The 17,777-nt window shown below is 47.7% G+C and overlaps 1 protein-coding gene across 5 annotated transcripts in view; it reads left to right on the top strand.

Annotated features, from left to right (window-relative positions):
• Positions 1-17,777, top strand: part of SPIRE1 (spire type actin nucleation factor 1) — a 305,419-nt gene that overhangs the window by 269,394 nt on the left and 18,248 nt on the right. The window lies entirely within an intron of this gene.

Raw genomic sequence — 17,777 nt, 5'->3', positions numbered from 1 at the left:
AAAACCACTGTGATTCAAGACACAGTGTTTTAAGACGCGGTTCCACATTTTGCTGACTGCACTTTCATGTTATTGCCTGAGGACTAGTGATACCTTTGAGTTTTTAACTAGAGATTCTGTTCAGTTGATCCCTGACGCAGACATATGTTGCTGAAACACAGCCCAGTTGGGGTCTATTCATTAAAGGATTCTCTATTGTTTCACTTCTGAAAGCCCTTTTGTACTTCTTTTTTGTGCTATTTGTGCCATGTTCCTTTGCCACATAGGAGTTTTATATTGTTGAAATTACTTCTTCCACTACTATTAAATATTTATATAGTGCTAGAAGTTGGACGTAGCTCATTACAGACACATAGAAGAGACCGTCTCTGCTCAGTGGAGCTTACAATCTAGTTGACATAGAGGGGCATAATCGAACGGGGCGTCCTCGCAGGACGGCCCTGTAAAGGGGCAGGGCAACTCTTATCAAAACAAGATGGACGTCCATCTTTCATTTCAAAAATACGGTCGGGGATGCTCAAATCATGAAATTTAGGTCGACCTTAGAGATGTTCAGCCTTAGGTCGTTTTTGAGATGGTCGTCCCCGGTTTTTGGCGATAATGGAAACCGAGGACGCCCATCTCAAAAATGACCAAATCCAAGCCATTTGGTCATGGGAGGAGCCAGCATTTGTAGTGCACTGGTCCCCTTCACATGCCAGGACACCAACCGGGCACCCTAAGAGGCACTGCAGAGGGCTTCAGAAAAAGGTCCCAGGTAAATAGCTACCTTACATTGGGTGCTGAGCCCCCCAACCCCCCCCCCCAAAACCCACAACTGTACACCACTACCATAGCCCTTAGGGATGAAGGGGGGCACCTACATGTGGGTACAGTGGGTTTGTGATGGGTTTTGGAGGGCTCACATTTACCACCACAAGTGTCCCAGGTGGGAGGGGGGGATGGGCCTGGGTCCGCCTGCCTGAAGTACACTGCACCCAGTTCAGCTGCTCCAGGTACCTGCATACTGCTGCGATGGACCTGAGTATGGCATTTGAGGCTGGCATAGAGGCTGGCAAAAAAATATTTTTAAACTTTTTTTTATGGTGGGAGGGGGTTAGTGACCACTGGGGGGGAGTAAGGGGAGGTGATCCCCGATTCCCTCCGGTGGTCACCTGGTCAGTTCGGGCACCTTTTTGAGGCTTGGTTGTGAAAAAAAATGGACCAAGTAAAGTCACCCAAGTGTTCATCAGGGACGCCCTTCTTTTTTCCATTATCGGCCGAGGACGCGCATCTCCTAAGAATGCCCCAGTCCCTCCTTCGCTACACTTCCAACACGCCCCCCGTGAACTTTGGTCATCCCCGCGACGGAAAGCAGTTGAGGGCGCCCAAAATTGGCTTTCGATTATGCCGAATTGGGCGACCTTGCGAGAAGGACGCCCATCTCCCGATTTGTGTCAGAAGATGGGCGCCCTTCTCTTTTGAAAATTCACCTGATAGACACTGAGGAAAGGAGGAATATAAGGCAGATGATCAGTAAGGAGGAAACATATAGTCAGGGTGTTAGACCAACATTTCCTTTCATTCTTCATCTTCTAGTTTGAAGTTCAAGTTTCTTTGTTTTGTCTGTCATCCAGTAACAGATGGTTTGCAATGGAATCATGATAGAATCTATAGTAGAAACTTTACCAGGAATGGAGGGAATAGATTAACCATTGTGGATGCAATCACTACTACTTTACTGTATATAACACCACCATAGGAGGAGCCTGCTACCTGGTCAAGGCATGTGAACTGTGACAACCCTGGAATTTTGGAAGTGATTGGAGAGACAGATTAGGAATCAGAAGCAATGTCAAGTGTGGGTTTTCAGGCAGGACTTCAATGTGGCCACAGAGGGAGCCAGATGTAGTAATTTGGGAAGGTCTTTCCAGGCATTTGGCGAAACAGATGATGGAGAAGGCCACAGATAGTAGCAACTTGGCCTGAGGACCACAGTTCAGGAGGTGGAGTGCAGGATAAGATGAGAGAGGTTGGGTTACAGGAAGCTGCTGAGCTAAGACACTTGTGTGTATGTACAATAAGCTAAATTTGAACAGGGTAGGCTTCTTTAGTTAAAGATGTGATGCTAAAATGCTATAATAACTTGGAATTCTAAATAAATGGGTTTAGCTGTAGGCCAAATACCTCAGAATGATGAGGGCCTTAAAGGATGTAATAATAACATGCTGAGTTTGTCCATCCACAAAGTATGATTCTTGAAAAGTAGATTTAGCTTCTCCAGCTGGTTTTAATTTGATGTTATTATTGCTCAATGCTAGGTCTGTATAAATAGTTCAGATAAAAAGACCAACCAGGTAAATACCGCCATATTCAAATCTAACAATTCTGAAGGAAAATATAAGTTCACATCTATTTCTTTATTAGCTTTGAGAATTTCATAATCTGTTTGAATTGCCAAAAAAAAATGAATAGATTTGATGACAGCATTGGGAGGGGGGTAATTTTATATACTTTTCTTGCACTAAAACAGCCTTTTTTGTGTAGAAATGGATGCTTATAGACTTGCTTGGGAGTGTTGCACACACACATTAAAGCACATGTTTTGCACGGGTGTTTTCCTGGAGATGAAATTGCAAGGTATGAATGTATTTTGTAAAGTACATATATAAAATACATATTTACCCCCTAATTGTGGAAACTTGCGTGCACAGTTGTATGCTTAGCGCACAGAGTTGGAGTGGAGGAGTAACCTAACGGTTAGTGCAGTGGACTTTGATCCTGGGGAACTGGGTTCAGTTCCCACTGCAGCTCCTTGTGACTCTGGGCAAGTCACTTAACCCTTCTTTGCCCCAGATACAAAATTCAGATTATGATAATAGCATGCTGATTTTTTTTCTCTCTTTCTTAGTCTGTAAGCCGCTTAGTTGGCATTGCTGATAGGCGAGATAGCAAGTAATATAATAATGAGCTGTCAGTTGGCAGCAACCAATTGGCTGTATGTGGTGTTAATTGATTCTGAGTGCCACTAATTAGCATTAGGTGCATAACCGACCGTTCACTTGTCTATTAGATTGTAAGCTCTTTGAGCAGGGACTGTCTCTCTTTGTTAAATTGTACAGCGCTGCGTAACCCTAGTAGCGCTCTAGAAATGTTAAGTAGTAGTAGTAGTATTCTGCAAATTGCATTGCAAAATCCATAGCACACAACTACATGGGAGGCATGGACCTGGGATGGGCATGGGAAGTCAGGGGCGTGCCATGCACATGGATTGTAGAATACTAGTATTTACACCAGCCATTGAGCTAGCATAAGTATTCACACCTAAAGTTAGACACATAAATGTGGACTTGTGCTGTATTCTGTAATAACAATTACACATATACTTGCCGTTATAGAATTCACGTTTAACACACATAATCCCAGCATATAACTTTAGGCAACCAGTAGAGCAGTGTTTCCCAAACCTGTCCTGGGGGGAACCCCCAGCCAGTCAGGTTTTCAGGATATCCACAATGAAAATTCATGAGAGAGGTTTGCATGCACCTTCCTCCACTGCATGTAAATCTCTCTCATGAATCTTCCTTGTGGATATCCTGAAAACCTGACTGGCTGGGGTGCCTCCAGGACCAGGTTTGGGAATCACTGGTTATATGAGACCCACCATCAACTAAAGACTGAAATTACTTGGATTTTGGAAAGAGGTGCGATATATTTTGCACTGAAACTAAAAATGACCTATTTTCAAATCTCCAGATAGTCCAATTTAAGAATAGAGAGAGCAGTTTTGTTTACTAGTGATGACCTGCATCAGTAGTTCTCAACTTGAGCCTGGGGGATCTACTGACCAGGCTTTAAGGATGCCTGCGGCGAATATATGTGAGAGAGATTTGCTTGTACTGCGTTTATTATGTGTACATAGCTTATGCCTGTTAAATGTGGATATCCTGAAAACAATTTTGGGAATCCACAAGGACTAGGTTAAAGATCAATGTCATGTATCCCCTCTCACTTGAGGTTAAAGTGTTTAACGTAAGGGGTTTTAATATTTACCCTTTTACTTATGGCATGTGTCTGTTGCTCGCTAGTTGGGTAGGGGGTGAAAAGTATATTTGTGACAGTTCTCTGTAAGATTTGCTGATTGTTTGAACAGGTTTTGCATTGTCTGCTTGAAACTTACCTCCACACAGTCCTCCTGAGTTTGGCGTAGTGAACAACTGGTATCTTCTCGTCAGACTCTTTATATATTCTGATTGGCTTGTGGCTTCAAAGGATTAAGGGCATTAAGTAGGGAAGAAATTACAAAAAGCCTGAAAATCCATTTACCTGCATGATGATGTTTTGGCATTTAGATAGTTTCCTAAACGAAATCATTTTACGTTGAATTCTGTTTTTTTTCAAGGGAGGGGTCCCCCAGATTTGTGGGGAGGGAGGTTGCCCTTCTTTTGTTTAAGATCTAAATCTGATCCTTAACAAAAGGCAGCTTACTTTGGAGGGACGGCCTGATCGAGGCAGTTACTTTGGTAAGACTAAACTGTTTCCTCTGTTCTGTGAAGAAGTGGACAGCGCCCCAAGGGATATTCAAACATACTGAAAATATCTTATAGCTTTCCCCAGTCTGCATTTTTAATAACTTTATCCCAGAGTTCTTTCAGCTGCACGATTCTTCATCCAAGAGAATTCAAATCAGCATAATTACTTTCTCAAACCTCTGCATCTAATATTTCTGATAATTGTGTTAGTCTGTGATGCTGTGCCAGTTGGGTCTCCAAACCTGGGATTCCTGCAAGGCGCAGATTAAGAAGGCCAAGAGGGAGTATGAAAAAAAGATAGCATTAGAGGCAAAAAAACATAGTAAAAAATTTTTTTGGTATATTAAAAGCAGGAAGCCGGCAAAAGAATAGGTTGGGCCACTGGATGACCGAGGGGTAAAAGGGGCGATCAAGGAAGACAAAGACGTAGCGGAGAGACTGAATGAATTCTTTGCTTCGGTCTTCACCGAGGAAGATTTGGGTGGGATACCGGTGTCGGAAATTGTATTTCAAGCGGACGAGTCGGAGAAACTTACTGACTTCACGGTAAACCTGGAGGACGTAAATGGGCAGTTCGGCAAACTGAAGAGTAGCAAATCTCCTGGACCGGATGGTATTCATCCTAGAGTACTGATAGAACTGAAAAACGAGCTTGCGGAGCTACTGCTAGTGATATACAACTTATCCTTAAAATCGAGCTTGGTACCGGAAGATTGGAGGGTGGCCAATGTAACGCCCATTTTTTAAAAAGGCTCCAGGGGAGATCCGGGAAATTATAGACCGGTGAGTCTGACGTCGGTGCCGGGGAAAATGGTAGAGGCTATTATCAAAAACAAAATTACAGAGCACATCCGAGGACATGGATTACTGAGACCAAGTCAGCATGGCTTTTGTGTGGGGAAATCTTGCCTGACCAATTTACTTCAATTCTTTGAAGGAGTGAACAAACATGTAGACAAAGGGGAGTCGGTTGATATTGTGTATCTGGATTTTCAAAAGGCATTTGACAAGTTACCTCATGAAAGGCTACAGAGGAAATTGGAGGGTCATGGGATAGGAGGAAATGTCCTACTGTGGATTAAAAACTGGTTGAAGGATAGGAAACAGAGAGTGGGGTTAAATGGGCAGTATTCACAATGGAGAAGGGTAGTTAGTGGGGTTCCTCAGGGGTCCGTGCTAGGACCGCTGCTTTTTAATATATTTATAAATGATTTAGAGATGGGAGTAACTAGCGAGGTAATTAAATTTGCTGATGACACAAAGTTATTCAAAGTCGTTAAATCGCGACAGGATTGTGAAAAATTACAAGAGGACCTTACGAGACTGGGAGACTGGGCGGCTAAATGGCAGATGATGTTTAATGTGAGCAAGTGCAAGGTGATGCATGTGGGAAAAAAGAACCCGAATTATAGCTACATCATGCAAGGTTCCACGTTAGGAGTTACAGACCAAGAAAGGGATCTGGGTGTCGTCGTCGATAACACACTGAAACCTTCTGCTCAGTGTGCTGCTGCGGCTAAGAAAGCGAATAGAATGTTGGGTATTATCAGGAAAGGTATGGAAAACAGGTGTGAGGATGTTATAATGCCGTTGTATCGCTCCATGGTGCGACCGCACCTTGAGTATTGTGTTCAATTCTGGTCGCCGCATCTCAAGAAAGATATCTAGAATTGGAAAAGGTGCAGCGAAGGGCGACTAAAATGATAGCGGGGATGGGACGACTTCCCTATGAAGAAAGACTAAGGAGGCTAGGGCTATACAGCTTGGAGAAGAGACGGCTGAGGGGAGACATGATAGAGGTATATAAAATAATGAGTGGAGTGGAACAGGTGGATGTGAAGCGTCTGTTCACGCTTTCCAAAAATACTAGGACTAGGGGGCATGCGATGAAACTACAGTGTAGTAAATTTAAAACAAATCGGAGAAAATCTTTCTTCACCCAACGTGTAATTAAACTCTGGAATTCGTTGCCAGAGAAAGTGGTGAAGGCGGTTAGCTTAGCAGAGTTTAAAAAGGGGTTGGACGGTTTCCTAAAGGACAAGTCCATAAACCGCTACTAAATGGACTTGGAAAACTCCAAAATTCCAGGAATAACATGTATAGAATGTTTGTACGTTTGGGAAGCTTGCCAGGTGCCCTTGGCCTGGATTGGCCGCTGTCGTGGACAGGATGCTGGGCTCGGTGGACCCTTGGTCTTTTCCCAGTATGGCATTACTTATGTACTTATGTACCCTGGATTTGGTGGACAACTGCTCCCAATAACTCTAGGTCCAGAACCACACTGGTGCAGCACCATAGACTAATACTAACCTCAGAAATGCAAGTCAGTTTTACTCCACCTTTGATCCAGGAGTTAAATTTTTAGCATTTAAAAAAACCCTATAAATTGAGCTTTCAGGGCTTTAATGTACTTCTGTATTGAGGAGTAATTTCTAATCTCTTCATCTAACTGGGATTTCCATGGAGCCATGCTAATCTTAGCACACACTTTAACAAACCTTTCTCCGAGGACAAGCAGGCTGCTTGTTCTCACTGATGGGTGACGTCCACGGCAGCCCCTCCAATCGGAATCTTCACTAGCAAAAGCCTTTGCTAGCCCTCGCGCGCCGATGCGCACCGCGCATGCGCGGCCGTCTTCCCGCCCGAAACCGGCTTGTGCCGGCCAGTCTTCTTTTTTCCGCGCTCGGTACGGTTGTATTTTACCGTTCGTGCCCCGAAAAGTCGACCTCGCGCGTCGTTTTCGGCTCGTTTCTGTGAGAACCTGTCCAAATTGTTTCGGAAAGACCTGTTTTGGTTCTTCCCTTCCTGTACTTCGAGTTTTTTTCCGCCCCGGTAAGTTTTCTTTCGTCGTCGGGGTAGGCCTTATTTAGGCCCCGGTCGAAATTTCCTTCTCGCTATTTTTCTGGTGCCAATTTTCGCCATTTCGACTTTTGATCTCGCCGGCGTGATTTTTCTGCCCATGACATCGAAGCCTTCCAGCGGCTTCAAGAAGTGCACCCAGTGCGCCCGGGTAATCTCGCTCACTGACAGGCACACGTCGTGTCTTCAGTGTCTGGGGGCTGGGCACCGCCCTCAGGCCTGTAGTCTGTGTTCCCTTTTACAAAAGCGGACTCAGGTAGCGAGGTTAGCCCAGTGGAACATTTTGTTCTCGGGCTCTTCGTCGGCATCGGCACCGGGGGTATCGAGTGCATCGACGTCTTCAGCGTCCAGACCTTCATCCTCGGCTGCCAGTGCATCGAGTGCATCGAAGCATCGGCCCTCTGCATCGGCGCTGAGACATCGGACGACTGTATCGACGTCGGTGGACGGTGGTGCTTCGTCTGGAGTGCAGGTGAGGGCTGTCCATTCCCCTGCTGGTGGCGGTGAGCCTTCGGGTGGGTCTCCCCCTACCCTGAGGGCTCCTGCGGTACAGCCCCCCCCGAGACCGACCTCCTTCGGTCTCGGTCCCGAGGAAGCGACGGCTGGATTCTACGTCCTCCTCGTCGGTGCCGGGAAGCTCCGGTGACATGCTTTGTTCCAAGAAATCGAAGAAGCATCGTCATCGGTCTCCTTCCCGGGTCGGCACCGAGAGCTCTGGGTCGCCGAGGGAGTCGGCACCCAGCAGGCATCGGCACCGAGAGGACCGCTCACCCTCTGTTCAGGAGGTGTCGATGCACTCCACTCTGGACAGCACGGAACAGCCTCCAGGCCCGGAACAGGTTCTGACGTCGACGCCTGCATCGACCTCCATGCCTTTCTCTGCAGCCGCTCTGAACGAGAGCCTCCGGGCCGTTCTCCCAGAGATTCTGGGAGAGCTGTTGCGCCCTAACCCTCCGGTACTGGCGGTGCTTGCGCCACCGGTACCGTCGAGCGTGGCGCCGGCTGGCCCATCGCCCGAGGTGAGGTCTCCGGCGTCGGTGCCGCGTGCGGTACCGGCTGCCGCCGCCTCCCAGGAAGGCTCCCCGTCTACGTCGGCGGAGGGAGCTTCACCGATGCGGGCAAGGGAGTCTACCTCTCGACGCCCCCATCGTGGACGTGGTTCCACAGAATCGAGTCGGGCGAGGTTGCAGACACAGGTCCGTGAACTTGTGTCTGACACCGAGGGTGAGGCCTCGTGGGAAGACGAAGGAGACATCAGATATTTCTCTGACGAGGAGTCTGAGGGTCTTCCTTCTGATCCCACTCCCTCTCCTGAAAGGCAGCTTTCTCCTCCCGAGAGTCTGTCTTTGCTTCCTTTGTCCGGGAGATGTCTACGGCCATCCCCTTCCCGGTGGTTGTGGAGGACGAGCCCAGGGCTGAAATGTTTGAGCTCCTGGACTATCCTTCTCCACCTAAGGAAGCGTCCACTGTACCCATGCACCATGTCCTAAAAAAGACATTGCTGGCGAACTGGACCAAGCCTTTAATTAACCCCCACATTCCCAAGAAGATCGAGTCCCAGTACCGGATCCATGGGGACCCAGAGCTGATGCGCACTCAGTTGCCTCACGACTCTGGAGTTGTGGATTTGGCCCTAAAGAAGGCCAAGAGTTCTAGGGAGCATGCATCGGCGCCCCCGGGCAAGGACTCTAGAACCTTGGACTCCTTTGGGAGGAAGGCCTACCATTCTTCTATGCTCGTGGCCAAAATTCAGTCTTACCAGCTCTACACGAGCATACACATGCGGAACAATGTGCAGCAGTTGGCTGGCTTGGTGGATGCGCTCCCCCCTGAGCAAGCCAAGCCATTTCAGGAGGTGGTCAGGCAGCTGAAGGCGTGCAGAAAATTCCTGGCCAGAGGGGTGTATGACACCTTTGATGTTGCGTCCAGGGCCGCTGCTCAAGGTGTGGTGATGCGCAGGCTCTCATGGCTGCGTGCCTCCGACCTGGAGAATAGAATCCAGCAGCGGATTGCGGACTCGCCTTGCCGTGCGGATAATATTTTTGGAGAGAAAATCGAACAGGTGGTAGAGCAGCTCCACCAGCGGGACACCGCATTCGACAAGTTCTCCCGCCGGCAGCCTTCAGCCTCTACCTCTACAGGTAGAAGATTTTTTGGGGGAAGGAAGACTGTTCCCTACTCTTCTGGCAAGCGTAGGTACAATCCTCCTTCTCGACAGCCTGCGGCCCAGGCTAAGCCCCAGCGCGCTCGCTCTCTTCAGCAGCGTGCGGCTCAGCAAGGCCCCTCGGCTCCCCAGCAAAAGCAAGGGACGAGCTTTTGACTGGCTCCAGCAGAGCATAGCCGACATCCAAGTGTCAGTGCCGGGCGACCTGCCAGTCGGAGGGAGGTTGAAAGCTTTTCACCAAAGGTGGCCTCTCATAACCTCCGATCAGTGGGTTCTCCAAATAGTCCGGCAAGGATACACCCTCAATTTGGCCTCAAAACCTCCAAATTGTCCACCGGGAGCTCAGTCTTACAGCTTCCAGCACAAGCAGGTACTTGCAGAGGAACTCTCCGCCCTTCTCAGCGCCAATGCGGTCGAGCCCGTGCCATCCGGGCAAGAAGGGCTGGGATTCTATTCCAGGTACTTCCTTGTGGAAAAGAAAACAGTGGGGATGCGTCCCTTCCTAGACCTAAGGGCCCTGAACAAATATCTGGTCAAAGAAAAGTTCAGGATGCTTTCCCTGGGCACCCTTCTTCCCATGATTCAGGAAAACGATTGGCTATGCTCTCTGGACTTGAAGGATGCCTACACACACATCCCGATACTGCCAGCTCACAGGCAGTATCTACGATTTCAGCTGGGCACACGTCACTTCCAGTACTGTGTGCTACCCTTTGGGCTCGCCTCTGCGCCCAGGGTGTTCACAAAGTGCTTGGCTGTAGTAGCAGCGGCACTTCGCAGGCTGGGGGTGCACGTGTTCCCATATCTCGACGATTGGCTGGTGAAGAACACATCCGAGGCAGGAGCCCTGCAGTCCATGCAGATGACTATTCGCCTCCTGGAGCTACTGGGGTTTGTGATAAATTACCCAAAGTCCCATCTTCTCCCAGTGCAGAAACTCGAATTCATAGGAGCTCTGCTGGATTCTCAGACGGCTCGCGCCTATCTCCCAGAGGCGAGAGCCAACCACTTGTTGTTCCTCGTCTCCCGGGTGCGAGCGTCCCAGCAGATCACAGCTCAGCAGATGTTGAGATTGCTGGGCCACATGGCCTCCACAGTTCATGTGACTCCCATGGCCCGCCTTCACATGAGATCTGCTCAGTGGACCCTAGCTTCCCAGTGGTTTCAGGCTGCTGGGGATCGAGAAGACGTGATCCACCTGTCCACGAGTTTTCTCGAATCCCTGCATTGGTGGACAGTTTGGTCCAATTTGACTCTGGGGCGTCCTTTCCAAATTCCTCAGCCACAAAAAGTGCTGACAACGGATGCGTCTCTCCTGGGATGGGGAGCTCATGTCGATGGGCTTCACACCCAAGGAAGCTGGTCCCTCCAGGAACGCGATCTGCAGATCAATCTTCTGGAGTTGCGAGCGATCTGGAACGCTCTGAAGGCTTTCAGAGATCGGCTGTCCCACCAAATTATCCAAATTCAGACAGACAACCAGGTTGCCATGTACTACGTCAACAAGCAGGGGGGCACCGGATCTCGCCCCCTGTGTCAGGAAGCCGTCAGCATGTGGCTCTGGGCTCACCGTCACGGCATGGTGCTCCAAGCCACATATCTGGCAGGCGTAAACAACAGTCTGGCCGACAGGTTGAGCAGGATTATGCAACCTCACGAGTGGTCGCTCAATTCCCGAGTGGTGCGCCAGATCTTCCAAGCGTGGGGCACCCCCTTGGTAGATCTCTTCGCATCTCGAGCCAACCACAAAGTCCCTCAGTTCTGTTCCAGGCTTCAGGCCCACGGCAGACTGGCATCGGATGCCTTCCTCCTGGACTGGGGGGAGGGTCTGCTGTATGCTTATCCTCCCATACCTCTGGTGGGGAAGACTTTGTTGAAACTCAAGCAAGACCGAGGCACCATGATTCTGATTGCTCCTTTTTGGCCGCGTCAGATCTGGTTCCCTCTTCTTCTGGAGTTGTCCTCCGAAGAACCGTGGAGATTGGAGTGTTTTCCGACCCTCATCACGCAGGACGAAGAGGCGCTTCTGCATCCCAACCTCCGGTCCCTGGCTCTCACGGCCTGGATGTTGAGAGCGTAGACTTTGCCTCTTTGGGTCTGACAGAGGGTGTCTCCCGTATCTTGCTTGCTTCCAGGAAAGATTCCACTAAGAGGAGTTACTTCTTTCTGTGGAGGAGATTTGCCGTCTGGTGTGACAGCAAGGCCCTAGATCCTCGCTCTTGTCCTACACAGACCCTGCTTGAATACCTTCTGCACTTGTCTGAGTCTGGTCTCAAGACCAACTCTGTAAGGGTTCACCTTAGTGCAATCAGTGCATACCATTACCGTGTGGAAGGTAAGCCGATCTCAGGACAGCCTTTAGTTGTTCGCTTCATGAGAGGTTTGCTTTTGTCAAAGCCCCCTGTCAAGCCTCCTACAGTGTCATGGGATCTCAATGTCGTTCTCACCCAGCTGATGAAACCTCCTTTTGAGCCACTGAATTCCTGCCATCTGAAGTACTTGACCTGGAAGGTCATTTTCTTGGTGGCAGTTACTTCAGCTCGTAGAGTCAGCGAGCTTCAGGCCCTGGTAGCCCAGGCCCCTTACACCAAATTTCATCATAACAGAGTAGTCCTCCGCACTCACCCTAAGTTCTTGCCGAAGGTTGTGTCGGAGTTCCATCTGAACCAGTCAATTGTCTTGCCAACATTCTTTCCCCGTCCTCATTCCTGCCCTGCTGAACGTCAGCTGCACACATTGGACTGCAAGAGAGCATTGGCCTTCTACTTGGAGCGGACACAGCCCAACAGACAGTCCGCCCAATTGTTTGTTTCTTTTGATCCCAATAGGAGGGGAGTGGCTGTGGGGAAACGCACCATTTCCAATTGGCTAGCAGATTGCATTTCCTTCACTTACGCCCAGGCTGGGCTGGCTCTTGAGGGTCATGTCACGGCTCATAATGTTAGACCCATGGCAGAGTCGGTAGCCCACTTGAAGTCAGCCACTATTGAAGAGATTTGCAAAGCTGCGACGTGGTCATCTGTCCACACATTCACATCTCATTACTGCCAGCAGCAGGATACCCGACGCGACAGTCGGTTCGGGCAGTCAGTTCTTCAGAACCTGTTTGGGCTTTAGGATCCAACTCCACCCCCCGAGGGCCCTGTTTGTTCTGTTCCAGGCTGCACTCTCAGTTAGTTGGTAAATTTTTTAGGTCAATTTCAGTTATGTCCTCGCCGTTGCGAGGCCCAATTGACCATGGTTGTTGTTTTGAGTGAGCCTGGGGGCTAGGGATACCCCATCAGTGAGAACAAGCAGCCTGCTTGTCCTCGGAGAAAGCGAATGCTACATACCTGTAGAAGGTATTCTCCGAGGACAGCAGGCTGATTGTTCTCACAAACCCGCCCGCCTCCCCTTTGGAGTTGTGTCTTCCCTTGTCTTTGTCTTGCTACATATGAGACTGGCCGGCACAAGCCGGTTTCGGGCGGGAAGACATGCGCGGTGCGCATCGGTGCGCGAGGGCTAGCAAAGGCTTTTGCTAGTGAAGATTCCGATTGGAGGGGCTGCCGTGGACGTCACCCATCAGTGAGAACAATCAGCCTGCTGTCCTCGGAGAATACCTTCTACAGGTATGTAGCATTCGCTTTATTAAATCATGAGTAAATAACTCGCAGAAAGATGCACTAAGATTAGCATTAAATCAGCCTCTAAACCAGGTTGGCTGTAGATGGGATTAGTTGAGGAGTCAATGCAGAAATGCTCACAGTAGAGCTGTGCATGGATGGCTGAGCCTGCAGCTTCTGCTGTAAGCTGAAAACCACACCATGCAGAAAGCCAATGACATACAAATATTCTGTACTACTACTACTTGAGTGATTAATTGGGGGATGCCTGCAGATGCATTCACACAAAGTTCAGCGATAAGCGTGGCTTCTTGTATGCATATCTGAAGCATACTTCTGCGGATGCTGTTGTGCACATAAATATTAGCCTCACAAAGATTTCTTGCACATAAAATTTTGCAAGGCTTATATTTATACATAGGACAGCAGCCGCAGATGTGTGCTGACACTTTTATTTTTGGACGTGCGCGCATTTTGCCATTACCTCCACAGACTGGGCCTTATGCAGCTGTCACATCCCCCAAACTAACTCTCCTTCAGCATCAGAGAGAACCAGTCTGGTTCAGCTCTTAGGGGCCTGCCCTCCTCTCTAGATGCATCATTCTCATCTGAGCCATGTCTCTCTTGCGGTGCTTCACTCCGGCCACATGCCTTGTGGCCACAGCCGTAGCACAACCATGGGAGCAGTACGGACTCTCCACGAGTCTCATAGGCACAACACACAAAGCAGCCCACGAGGTTTCCATCCTTCATGGACACCTCCATTCTGGTCATGAATTAGGACACATTTTTTATCTCAGTCTGAGGTCACCACTCGTCCCCATACCAGCCCATTACTTCGTTCTCCTCTCTTCCACGTGCTGCTCTGCCCTGGGGACCTCGTGCTTTACCTCTGGCTCCTGGCATGGCGGGTGACGTCTCTCAACACAGTCCACCAGTCGGGGGCGTTCCCAGTATTCACGGCACTGATCATGCACATTCTGTGTTTTTGTCCTTTCTTTTCATGCCAAGCACGGCAATGGCGGCCATGATGTTTCCTTGAATCTTTCCTGCCACTCTCCCCAGGTGCTCACAGTTCAGATATTATCCTTCAGGTCCACTCTGGCGGTTGGAGTCGCTAGTTTCACAGTCCTCCTGGGTGGGAAAAATTCAAACTTGTAGTCCTCGGTTAAAATGTCCTGCATCGGTACTAGAATATTTGCAAAGGTTCCAGGTCTGAATCAAGCAGTCTCTATGGGCTTATTTTATTGCCCCATGTCACGTTCTCCAACACTGGGCAGTTAAATTTATAATCCTTGGTTTTTGTAACCCAGGTCTCATCGGCCAGCTCACTGTGCTCTACCTCGCCGCAAACAAACATAATGTCCACCAACACTCTCTCACTCAGTGTCTTGTCTCAATCACACAAGCTTGGGCGCAGGCTGGGCCCGGTCTTACTCCGGTAGGCCATAGGATGTTAAACTGAACTTGCTTTTGAGTACTCTTGATCAGTCCGGGAGCAAAGGTTTCACTCTCATTTCCAAGAAGTACTCTCCACACCAAGGATGTTATTTTATGCCAACTAAAACTTTACTGAATTCTGCAACAGGCAGTTCAAATCCTTTTATCTCAAACAGTCAATTTGTAATCCAATTTGATATCAAATGCAAACTGTAAATCCAAAGCAAATCTTCTTCAAATGCAATCTATAATCCTGAGCAGCTTTGTGTTTGTAAGTGCCAGGGCTTGCACATATAAGTGATAGATTTTGTTCCCTACATGACACATCAGTAAATACTGGATTTTTCAAAATTGCATGTTCAAGGAGTTAGTTAAGGGGAAGCCACATTTTTTAGGTGGTTTTAAAGCTGCAGATTTTTTAAAGTATAGTAAAGTCTCGATTATCCGACCTAAATGGGACCGACCCATTGTTGGATAAATGAAAAGTCGGATATTACAGAAAACAATGGTAACCCCTCAAACAATGCAGAAACATAGACAATAAAAGCTGGGTCCTGACTCACAATGGAGCTGTTTTACAGTAAAAGTAGGGTCCTGGGTTTGAAAAACAGAAAGAGAAGCTGCATGACATCACTGGGGATCTGTCGAATATGCCAGATGCTCGGATCAGCGAAGGTCGGATAATTGAGACTGTACTGTATATGCATATTTCCATTGCAAAATAGGTACAGTAATACACATATACTTAAAATCTGCCATTCAAGCCAAGACAGTGTCTCTTTGAAATTGAGCTACATATGTAAGTAGAAACTTTTCTAAATAACCTCTACCAGGAAAATATTAGAATGTTGAGAATAGAAAAGAATCAGACAGTACATGGTCTTGTGTCTGAGACATCCATAAGATCATAATAGCCATACTGGGTCTGACCAAAGGTCCATCTAGCCCAGCATCTTGTTTCCAACAGTGGCCAAACCAGGTCACAAGCACATGGCAGAATCCGAAATAGTAAATAGATTCCATTCTACTTAACCCAGGGGAATGTGGCTTTCCCCAGGTCAATCTTAACAGTCTATTCACTTTTTCTCCAGGAATTTATTCAAACCTTTTTTATACTCAGCTATACTAGCTCCTTTTACCACATCCTGCAACTTTGAGTTCCAAAACATTGAGTGACAAAAGATTTTCTCCTATTTGTTTTAAATGTACTACTTTGTAATATCATGACATGTCCCATAGTCTTTGTATTTTTTTGAAAGAGTAAACAGTTTGCATTTACCCATTCCACTCCACTCATGATTTTATAGACCTCTATCGTATCTCCCCTTAGCCTTCTCTTCTCCAAGCTGAAGAGCCCTAACCTCTTTAGCCTTTCCTTATAAGAGGGTTGTTAATCCCTTTTATCATTTTGGTTACCCTTCTCTGTTCCTTTTCTAATTCATCTATCCAAGTTGTAAGAACACTCTTCCTACTAATGAACTTCATTAAATGGTAGCGCTTTATAATGTAAGATCATTTTTAGTAAGGGGTCACCTGCAGGTGGCCTGTGGATCACATTAGGCCCTATAAAACTTGATTCATGGTCTTCCTCTCTACCTCCCCCACGTCTGATTGGATTGCTTCTGCCACTTCCATCCTTCCCCCAGGCCCCAGCTGGGTTGCCACTACCTGTTTCCCTTCCCAGGACCCTATTCCTCCACAGGCTGCTGCTACTGCAGTGATCCCTGCCAACCAAATGAGCAGCATTTCCATGTAGTCCTTCTGACTCAGGCATGCCTTGTAGGGTGATTGTATGAGTACATACAGATACAACCCTTTTTGAGGTGTTATTGGGGTACCTGATACTTAGCATGAATTCTAAAAGGAATAGGTCTCTGGTAATACCAGCCTTAGTGAGTGAAGTGTCAGAAGCAAATGTGTTCCCTCAATAGCAACAAAGATAATGTGCAGAGTAGGCAAGAATAAAGACACAGGAAGTCTTATCATAGAAACATATCAGAGTAAATGCATATAAATCCCTAAGCTAGACTCCTAACTAAAAGAGTCACCCTAAGCACACAGCACTTATTCAAAAGTATATGGCACATATACAACCTGATTCAGGCTTCTAGCAGGTGGCAGTGTGTTCCTCAGATGTTCAGTCAGATTCAGTGCAGGTCCACTACTTGGAGGGTCGTTATGCTCATATTAGCCCTCTCCTCAAGTCACTTCACTGGCTTCCTATCCGTTTCCGCATACAGTTCAAACTCCTCTTGTTGACCTATAAGTGCATTCACTCTGCAGCTCCTCAGTACCTCTCCACTCTCATCTCTCCCTACATTCCTCCCTGGGAACTCCGTTCACTGGGTCAATCTCTCTTATCGTCACCCTTCTCCTCCACCGCTAACTCCAGACTCCGTTCCTTTTATCTTGCTGCACCATATGCCTGGAATAGACTTCCTGAGCCGGTACGTCAAGCTCCATCTCTGGCCGTCTTCAAATCTAAGCTAAAAGCCCACCTTTTTGATGCAGCTTTTAACTCCTAACCCTTATTATTCACTTGTTCAGAACCCTTATTTTATCATCCTCACTTTAATATTCCCATATCTCTTGTTTGTCTTGTTTGTCCTAATTAGATTGTAAGCTCTGTCGAGCAGGGACTGTCTCTTCATGTTCAAGTGTACAGTGCTGCGTACGTCTAGTAGCGCTATAGAAATGATAAGTAGTAGTAATGTCAACACGGCAGCCTTTTGCCTCAGATAAGAGCCCCTTTTTATACAGAAATCATGGACTGCAGCTGTGTTAATGACATGCATTCTAGCCTTGCGGTGATGCACACATAATACTGTTAGATCTCTTGTTGAGGGGCCCCACCATTGTTTCACTGGCACCACATTGATGGGGTCGCCTTGACAAGAAGCCAGGGTGTCATAAAAAATGTGCAATTTGCCAGCCACAGCATCTCTCCAGCTGCACGGGAGATTCCAAGAATCCTTGGCTGTTCTGGCCATGACGTCGATGTTGATAACAACCTTGTTATTCTAGCACATCGGGACCCTTGTCAGCAGTTTTTGTCTGTATGCAGGGTCGCAGCTTCAGCAAATAATAGGCTTTGCATTGAAAGATGGAATAAGATTGAGTCTGCATTTTTAAGTCATGTTATTAGTGCTGGATAGTGCCATGTATTAGAATCCCATATGTCTTTGTTATATAGGAAAACAT

This window comes from Microcaecilia unicolor, chromosome 1 (genome assembly GCF_901765095.1).
Source record: "Microcaecilia unicolor chromosome 1, aMicUni1.1, whole genome shotgun sequence".
In the NCBI taxonomy this organism is placed as follows: Eukaryota; Metazoa; Chordata; class Amphibia; order Gymnophiona; family Siphonopidae; genus Microcaecilia; species Microcaecilia unicolor.
The sequence above is the reverse complement of the archived record's forward strand: the minus strand, read 5'-3'. Positions and strand labels throughout refer to the sequence as shown.